Source organism: Alosa alosa, chromosome 3, assembly GCF_017589495.1.
Source record: "Alosa alosa isolate M-15738 ecotype Scorff River chromosome 3, AALO_Geno_1.1, whole genome shotgun sequence".
Taxonomy (NCBI): Eukaryota; Metazoa; Chordata; class Actinopteri; order Clupeiformes; family Clupeidae; genus Alosa; species Alosa alosa.
Window position 1 is genome coordinate 1,468,963 of NC_063191.1, and position 10,198 is coordinate 1,479,160.

The window sequence follows — 10,198 nt, forward strand, 5'->3', positions numbered from 1 at the left end:
TAAACTGTCCAAGGTTTTGAAAACTGCCTTCGGTGAAATGTTTTGCAAATTAATAACGGAGTGTCGAACTTTGCAGGGATCTTCTGGTAGAAAAACTTTATCCATGCCCCTCGAACTTTTGAATCCTTGGGAAGACTATGGAAAGTCTCCGCTTTCTTTGTAGCCTAAGTTTCAGCCTGGAACACTGCATTTACTTAATCGTGGGGCTCATTTTCGATATCCTTGAAGAACTGTCTGCTTTATAATTTCTGTGGAAGTAAACGAGCAGGCAGCTAAACTAATGTTTGTCTCATCTTCGCTCTCCATTCACGTTCCTGGGCTCAGAGCACCAGTGGGCTGGTCTGTATGTAAATTTTGAGGCGTGACAAATGTACAGGCCAGAGCCAAATAAGGTACCACCATGAGTTTGGCGTGAACTGAGAGCTTGCGTTTTGATTCGCCCGCTTTTCTGGCGGGAGTTTTGAATTGTGAGATTTGCATAGGAAGGAGGTGTCGGTGGGGTTTTGAAGTTCTCTGTATGTCCATTTCACCCACTGAACTATCACTATTCATCTATGACAAAGTAAACTCGGTTTTGCATTCTATGACCCCTTTAAGCTGCCCACCCGTTTCAACCTCCCCTATTGATGGCCAGGGGATGGGACACTAGCCCCTTGTGGCAAATATCCACTACCATTCCTGTAGTCTTTAAAACATTTCACTCTAAATTGTAAATAACATTTCAACAATAAAGTTTTACCCAGAGAACATAAAAATAAAAACATGCACCCCGGGAATTTTTTTTTTTCTGAATGGTGCTATGGAACAACAAGATTTTTTTCCAACAACAAACAAAAACAACCACACAACAAAGATCAAAGATGGGAAGAAACAACCACACACACAGAAACCATAAAAAAATCTATAAAACTACACCAAAAAACATACTCAAGAAAACATGTTTTTTTGGTCTTTCAATTTTTTTTTTTTTTTTACTGACCAGAAAAACACAACCAACATAACAGAACCAAAAAGAACATAGAAACAGTAACACACACAGAAATCTGAACAATATGGAATAACACCTAAAAACATTCTCGAAATTTTTTTTTGGTCTATGGAACAACATAGTTTTTTTTTACAGATAAGAGAAACTACATGAAAAACACACAACCAACATCACAGAACAAAAAAGAACATAGAAACAATAACACACCCAGAAAAAAAACACAGAGAAACAAACTAAATCAAACCAAATGTTGGGGCTTGTAGCATGTACCCCTGACTCCATATGACTCACAAAGTCATCGTAGGTCGGATGGAGGGGCAGGCGTAGAATTACCGCACAGGTGTTGGCCTCCGGGTACATTCTGTTGTACCCATCATCGGCATGCAGGAATCACCGCACAGGTGTTGGCCTCCGGGTACATTCTGTTGTACCCATCATCGGCATGCAGGAATCACCGCACAGGTGTTGGCCTCTGGGTACATTCTGTTGTACCCATCATCAGCATGCAGGAATTCCAAGCTTGGCTGGTGCGGGAATCCCAGGATGGGGACTCTAGCCGCACCTGAGCACTTGCCCCAGGGTGACAGGTCTTGTTCTGTCTAAAAGTTAAAGGAAAATTCCGGTTTTTTGAGCACTTTGAGTCCCTTTTCTAGTTTGTTTTGGATGAACTAGAGTGGTGGACACCGAAATTTTGATGATTGGTTCTGTCTCGACTTTTCTGACTCGTTTTGAATCGCCTTTGACTGCTCAGAGTGGCTGCCAACAGGCATACTGTAGGCTACTCAAACATGTCCTAAAACAACACTTAACGTTCATTTTCAAAACTGTGCAACTCACCGAGTGGTTAGACATTTTGAAATGACTTTCTCTTTTCACAATTTGGCTTAATATTGAACACAGACATGGAACAGAAATGAATCTATAAACATCTCCACACACATATTATGTTTCTCTCTGCATTGGTCCCTCTGGGGGCTTGGTTAAAAAACATACGGTTAAGTGAGCACCTTGCCTTGCCTTGTTTCAAAGACAATTAGTTTGGTAAACTACTGTACCGTGGTCACAATGTGTTGAGGTTTTTAACAGAACATAAGCAAACCGTAATCCTACAACATTCTTTAAAGCTACCTTAAATTTACATAACTGCACAGGTGATAACATTATTAAATAAATCTTCAAAGTTTATTTTATTCTGCTGTTTGTAATACTGTACAAATTTTAATAGTGTTGTTTAAAGACATATCCCAAAGCATTTTCTTTCAATGCCATTTCTTCAAACACTTTAAAGATATCTTGGAGAGGGCTCCACTATAAGCCAACCCAATGATTACACACACCGTTATAAATCCTGGAAACTCTCCCCTGCCACATTGAGACACAACCCTTTAGACTACACTTGCGCTTATAATAAGGGACTTTGGGCTTACTGTATATTTTTGTGAAGTTGCTTGAGATGAGTTAGTCGCGGGTGGGCATTTTTGTGAAGTTGCTTGAGATGAGTTAGTCGCGGGTGGGCATTTTTGTGAAGTTGCTTGAGATGAGTTAGTCGCGGGTGGGCATTTTTGTGAAGTTGCTTGAGATGAGTTAGTCGCGGGTGGGCATTTTTGTGAAGTTGTTTGAGATGAGTTAGTCGCTGGTGGGCATTTTTGTGAAGTTGTTTGAGATGCTAGTCGGTGGGCATTTTGTGAAGTTGTTTGAGATGAGTTAACGCGGGTGGGCATTTTGTGAAGTTGTTTGAGATGAGTTAGTGCTGGTGGGCATTTTTGTGAAGTTGCTTGAGATGAGTTAGTCGCGGGTGGGCATTTTTGTGAAGTTGCTTGAGATGAGTTAGTCGCGGGTGGGCATTTTTTGGCGCGGTCACTTCTTTTCCGCTTGTGTCATATCTGCTGTTTATCCACGCAGCGCCTACACGTAGGCCTACACACAGGACAATTTAAGCCTATGCCCTTGCCTCGGTCCTGCACAATAGGCTACTCTGTTCTGCTGGACTGAGGTGTAATGGCAAGTGTACCCTGTAGCCTCGTTCTCTGGTGGCGGGTGAACAAGGCACATCATTCTGGCAGCACCAATCCAAACCAGCCAATACTCCTCAATATTTTACACTGGCAGTAATCCTTCATCGGGATATGACATAATTTCACACTTTGGAAGTTTAACTAACAAAGACACTTATGTAGGCTACATGTCTGTGATGACCTGTGCATTATGTTGCCCACAGCATCATTATGTCCCTTGTCAGGAAAAAATGTTTCTATCAATAATTAAGAATATATTAATTCACATCCTAATATCCAATCATTTAGAACATGCAAATTCTGTCCATTTGACTTTGTTTGCACTTCTCAACTGTAGGTGGACCCTGACAGCAAATCTTCTATCATCTGCCATGCTCTTTTGAAACCCAATGATGGTGTCATTTATCATAGTTATCTGCCATGCTCTTTTGAAACCCAATGATGGTGTCATTTATCTGCCATGCTCATAGTTATCTGTGAAAGGCTTTTCCCTTTCTTCCCAGTCCATCATTTCTTTCATAGTCTAAATGAACATGCTCTTACTGTTACATATACTGACTTGTCATATTACACATCCTGTGTCAGGATCACTTCCTGTTCTGTCTTGTCTTGTTCTCCCCGTCTAATGTTGTTCCATCATGTCTGCTCCTCTTGTCTTCCTGTTTGCTTTGTTTACTTCCTGTGTCCTGTGCCATGTGCTCCTTTGTTTGTTTGCCATGTGTCTCTGTTCCATGTGCCTGTCTCTCCGCCCCTCACCTGATCCTTGTTAGTTTAATTATGGCTTCCACCTGTCTCTTGTTTCCTTGTTCACCTGTGCCCTGCTAACCCCTGTGTATTTAAACCCTCTGTCTCCCCTCAGTCCCCTGTCGGTCATTAATGTCGGTCACAAATTATCGATCCGTCGGACACTAACTTCATGTAAGCATTTATGTTACGTAATAACAACATAAATGTAAATATTTGGCTTTATTTATATTCCTTGTCCCGTAATCCCACAGCAAGAAGGCGCAGAAATTCCCTGGTTGGGCCCCCGTCATCCACTGCACCCTCTTCAGAACCGTTGTCATCCACAAACACAATGTTCAGGCGGTGTTCTGGAGAGAACCTTGGCCTGCGAAAGGAACACGGTCACGAATTACATTTACCGTGTTAGATGACAGTATGGCCCCTGTATTCACATTTGTCTGTAAACCAGACAGGATGGTCCTGACATCAATGGGTCTACCAAACAATAATAAAAAAGAATTACAGAATTATCAGAAAAATTATGTGCTTTTCTAAAATTCATATTACAGCTGCAAGTTGTTCAAATCGATGTACATAACAAATGCATGTCTTGAAGTTCAGAAGTTGCCCTTTAAATTATGTTTTTTTCAAATGTCTTTTAAAAAACAATAAAACAGTAATGCATTACAGACAGTACATCTCAATATCCGATGGGCATAACAGAGCCCCTCTTAATAGGAACATCTCTTATGTAGACATACTCTGTTTATTATTGCACTTCTCAACTACCAGCGATCCTATGAGCAAATATTACTTTGTGCTGCTTTACCATCAACAAAGGAAATACTGTCATCCATGTCATCCAATATTTTCATATTTCATTAAAAAACACATTTGTCTAAAAACATACTGTATAAGACTTAAGTGCCAATGCAAACAGGACATTCAGTTAGTAATTCACGTCGGCAGCTTGACAGTTATACTTGATACCTTTGTTATGGATGCAGTTATACTTGATAGCTTTGTTATGGATGCAGTTATACTTGATACCTTTGTTACGGATGCAGTTATACTTGATAGCTTTGTGATGGATGCTGAATGATTTTCCACTTACCCTGACGTGCCATCAGCAGTGTTCTCTATGTGATCTGTTCCCCCCAAAAAAATAACAATTCATTTTCTTCAATATTAATACTCCTTCGCAATAAATATAAGCACACTATATAACGTTAAAACTATGATGTACCTTAAACCACAAATTCTTTAAAAAAAACAAAAACGTTTGCTTACTCCATCTCTTGCCTCTCCATGTCTTCTGGCGTCTGAACAGGAGCATTAAAATTACAGTGAGCTTTTAAAACAATCTCTTTACAAAACATTGCCAAATACATACATAAACACCACTTAGTACAAATCACCTAATTGGAACAAGGAATGTTTGTTGTGATAACACATTGGTACATGTGTTACACATCCATGCCTTTACTTTTAGAAGTATGAGTATAATTTACTTAGAGAGAGATTATTTAAATTACATTTTAATTGACTCTTCAGTTTAAGGTGGTAATTCTGCACAATTCATGTGTTGGAAAAAAACAAAAAATACACACAATAGAGCTGCACAGTCCCGCCGGAAGTAAAAATTCAATGCAATTTCAATTGTGGTATAAGCCATAAAAACGTAACCTCACATGGTAGACCAGCTACGGCTGTACTAAGGGATTGTATATGCTCATATAGACGCCAAAAGTTCATGGGGCACTAACCTTGTTTTGAGATAAATGTCTTTTAATCGCGTTGTCTTGGATAAGTACTTCATTACCCACAATCCTGAACAAGCCCACAATCCCACAGTGATGCCTCTGATTGGTGGAAAGGCTGTTATGGTCATAGTTTGAAACTTTTTCAGCGAAAATTATGGACAAAGATGGCGGAGTATTTTACTGCCTATGGGGAAAATCTTAATGTGATTTAAAACTTTCTTGACGAATATTGGTACTTGTATCAACAAGGATCGTGGTTTATACAGCACACAAACTTAGTCAAGGCCAATACACTATCAAATAGACCACTGTAAATGTTGGTTTAAACACTCAAACTTTTCAGGTAGCCGACAGGCTAACCTTTAGCATTTCCGACATTGTATGTCATTACGTAATGCAGCTAACATTAGCCTACATGCTGCAACACAGGTATGAAATATATTATGTTTTAGTCAGTGTCTAAAGGGGTGAAAGCCACTTTAAATCGGGTCACATTATTGACTGTTGTGTGTCCGAGAGTCAGCTTGTGGGTTTTGTAAGGGCCAGCATGAGGGACAAGACGTACAAAGTTGTGTTAAGCAGGAAGGTTGGTAACGTTAATGCTGCTAGCAGCTAGTTAACATCAGCTAGGCTACTGTAGCCTTCATACTGCATGATTCATATCAATCATTAAGATAGGAATACTTCTTTGTGCATTTAATGAACATTTTGTGTAATAATTCACGGCAAATTAATAAACTGAATATGGTGGTCCAAGAGCAGACCATAACGTGCAGTTAATAGCAGTTATTCACTATATAAAAATCACTGGAGGAAAAGGTTTGCGTGGCCGTCATCAGATTTGGAAGTAGCTCAAGAGACATTTTTGCGGTTCTTGCCTTATATATTATATTGCTTATATATTATTCAGTGAGGCGCGGTGGTTTATGGGATGAGTAGTTCCTTCTCTCGGAAATGAAAATATGTACACAGTCTTGTACCTTTGACTTTTTTTGGATTTTCTCTTCGTTTTTTCACTCGAAATGATATGTTGTATGCTTATGAGTTATGCCGTAGCTGGTTAGCCTAACACATGCTGTAAAACTCTTTAGATACGGATTTTTCCCAAAACGTCAATGGGACAAATGAATAGGAATCTTACTTCCGGCACCTAACCGCATTTTGGCTGTGGGCGGGACTGTGCAGCTCTATTTTACAATTGTTAAAAGTACAGTTCTTTTGTTTATCGTTTCTTTAGGTGCCTCACTTTCTCATAATTGACTACACAAAGTTCGGACCTTAAAGGTTGTATCGGCGAAGGCGGGGTAACGTCACTTCTGTTGATGTTCAAACAAAACAGAGAGCTAACTCGCTACTCCCTCCCCCTCCCTTCCGTGCAATTGAAACTCTCCTAAATGCGCATCTCGTCGGTTATTGGTTGGACCACTTTTTTTTGCCTTTGAGTGGTTGGTTAACACTTGGCTGGTTAACTAGGGCATGAAATCGCTTATACAATCTTTAAGGTCTTAGTCTTGTTTTCAAGTACCCCCAACAAATTGAAGAGTTAAAAACTACTTATTCACTTTTTCACTTATGTACTTCCATTGTGTATCTTAAAAAAAAATAAAAAATATCAATAGCTGATCAGCGATGACTAAAAATACAGCAGATATATATATAAAACCAGCAGAGACTCCTGGATCCTCATCTGCACTTCTATAATTAGACAAATGAATACCATCATGTTATGATTTTTTTCTGTAAACTTCTTTTTCATGCTATGTTACACACCCGCACTCAGAAGGTGGTGGTGCCTGTGGCTCCTGTTCCTCAAATCTGATGGTGACAAAAAGGAGTACTCACATATTGTATCACAACTGTCGATTGCAAAAGTAACAGGATATTTATTATGGAACCTTCTGTGATACTGACATTACAGTCCCAGTTGGCTGTTTCCATGTGACTTACCAATCAGTTATGTATGTAAACTTTGTCACTCAACTTTAATTGGCCTTATTACAGACTAACACATCTTTAACATATCAAATCAACATAAACTTCTCAATTATGCCCAAACATGGTCTTCCGACACATCCCTAAATTGAATGGCTGTAACAGCTATGTAACATTCGTGCAAAAAAGCCTTTCTGAAGATTCAGCTATTTGTATGTTCTGAGACATTCATTACCATCTGTAGTGTTTTATATTTCATTAAAAATGTGTGTATTACTGCATTTGTTGGTTTTAATATGAACTGTAGCTGTGGAAAGAAACATTAGGCATTTGAGATTAATATTTTTTTGTGAAATAATTTCAAATTCGTTCATGCATTTACAAGAGAGTTGACTTGAGAGTCCTTCATTGAGCCAGTACACTGTCAGATTGTACCGATAACTACACAGGTCGTTCATGCCAGTGTTGCATCAGGGTGACACACATCTCCCTACTACACTGTGTAGTAGGGAGATGTGTGTCGAGGTCAAAAATGTCTTACCCATATCTCTGGTCTGCTTGGGCCTGGCAAGACCCAATTTGCCCATCTAAATCGCACAACGGTATCAGTGAACTGCATGACAGGCACTGCTCCAGGACGGGACTTGACTGCAATTGCAAAATTTAAATCAAATAATCTGCCATCATACATTCAAATTACATGAGGCATCAGGTACGTCATGACATCATACTTCTTCCACTGTCAGTCCCCGCTGCAGTGGGACAATGTACAGTGGGCACCGCTTCGACGCCACCAGCCTCCTGAGGAAGGTCACAGTGTACAGCGGGCACCGCTTCGACTCCACCAGCCTCCTGAGGAAGGTCACGCTGTACCCACAGGTGGGAATTGGTACTCGTGTCATTTTTTTGGCGCGGTCACTCCGGCCAAAGCAGAACCCTCCGGAGTCTCCCAGGGGAGGAAATGTAGAGTACAGGGTCTCCATCCCACTCCACGAAGACCACCACTTTCTTGCCGATACCGCACGAGGCGTAGAAGTGTGCCTCCTCCAAATCGGGCACCATGTCAATGTCCGGTTCGGTGAGGCACACAAACATAATGTTATGGCTCCAGGGTCCCTTTTTTTTCTAGCCTCAACTGTTGCCCTCCATCCTCCTGCTGTCCGGGACCTGGGGTGGAATAACCTGGCCAGGTTTGCCTGTATCAGCTCCTCTGTAATGCGGGGCTGATGGACAGAGGCTGAGGTGGAGGCGGAGGGGAAGGAGAATAGGTGGGATGCTGTGAAGGTGGTGCGGGTGGAGGCAGAGGGGAAGGAGAATAGGTGGGATGCTGTGAAGGTGGTGCGGGTGGAGGCGGAGGGGAAGGAGAATAGGTGGGATGCTGTGAAGGTGGTGCGGGTGGAGGTTGATGCAGTGGTAGTGGAGGCGGAGGCAGTGGTGGAGTTTTGGAGCAGCTCCCTTACGTCTGTCATTTACTGTACTGCCCACTGTGTAAACCTAATTACCCAGCAGGCCTGTGCTGCCCACTGTGTAAACCTAATTACCCAGCAGGCCTGTGCTGCCCACTGTGTAAACCTAATTACCCAGCAGGCCTGTACTGCCCACCGTGTAAACCTAATTACCCAGCAGGCCGGTACTGCCCACTGTGTAAACCTAATTAACCCGCAGGCCTGTGCTGCCCACCGTGTAAACGTAATTAACCCGCAGGCCTGTGCTGCCCAATCGCGGTAAACCCACTACCCAGCAGGCCGGTATGCTGCCCACTGTGTAAACCTAATTACCCAGCAGGCCTGTACTGCCCACCGTGCCTACCCAGCAGGCGGTACTGCCCACTGTGTAAGTAAAAGGCCTGTAATTACCCAGCAGGCGGTACCGCCCCACTGTGTGAAGCCCTAATTGGCCAGCGGGCCCACCAATGTAAAGCCTAATTACCCAGCAGGCCTGTGCTGCCCACTGTATAAACCTAATGTAGGCCTGTACTGCCCACCCGTGTAAACCTAATTTACTGCCACCCTAATTAACCCGCAGGCCCTGTGCTGCCAGCTGCCCACTGTGTAAACCTAATTACCCAGCAGGCCTGTGCTGCCCACTGTGTAAACCTAATTACCCAGCAGGCCTGTACTGCCCACCGTGTAAACCTAATTACCCAGCAGGCCGGTACTGCCCACTGGCAGGCCTGTGCCGTAAACGTAATTAACCCGCAGGCCTGTGCTGCCCACCGTGTAAACCTAATTACCCAGCAGGCCGGTACTGCCGCACCATTTACCCTCAACGCTCTGGAATGGCTCAATGAATTGGGAATTTGTTTTGGACAGTCAGGGAAACTGAAGATATATTCAAGGGAATTGCGATATCTGGAGAGGACCCCTCTCGTGCTATAAGACCCCTTTGTCCAACAAGGTGGACGGTTCGCACTAGTGCCATCCATGCTGTGCTGAACCAGTATGACCATGATGCATGCTTTGGCTGAGAGGGCAGCAGGTGGGTCAGATGCACCTGGTAGGGCACAGGGCTTGTATGACAGATTTAAGCATGGATATGTTGTCCTTGGACTTCTGTGTGCTTTGGAGACCACAGAACCATTGGAGGCTCTGAATGTGTCCCCCCAGAGAAGATGGAATCAGATGGAATGCTTTCTGTTGTTGCTTTTGTGAAAGAAACCTTTAGCAAAAAAAGAAATTCAGACAGTTTTAACACAGTTTTCACCAAAGCTACCAAGATGTGTGAAACACTTCAGCTCATTCCGATTAGTGTTCCACGGGCTTACAAGCCACCTC

The 10,198-nt window shown here is 42.4% G+C and overlaps 1 long non-coding RNA gene across 1 annotated transcript; it reads right to left on the reverse strand.

The window, feature by feature from the left end:
- Positions 1-4,006: 4,006 nt before the first annotated feature.
- On the reverse strand, positions 4,007-7,310 carry LOC125292583. The gene is made up of 4 exons (XR_007193228.1): positions 7,263-7,310; positions 5,020-5,051; positions 4,844-4,877; positions 4,007-4,114 (listed from the first exon to the last, which is right to left on the reverse strand). It is a non-coding gene; the product is annotated as an uncharacterized LOC125292583 (long non-coding RNA).
- Between the last annotated feature and the right edge of the window lie 2,888 nt (positions 7,311-10,198).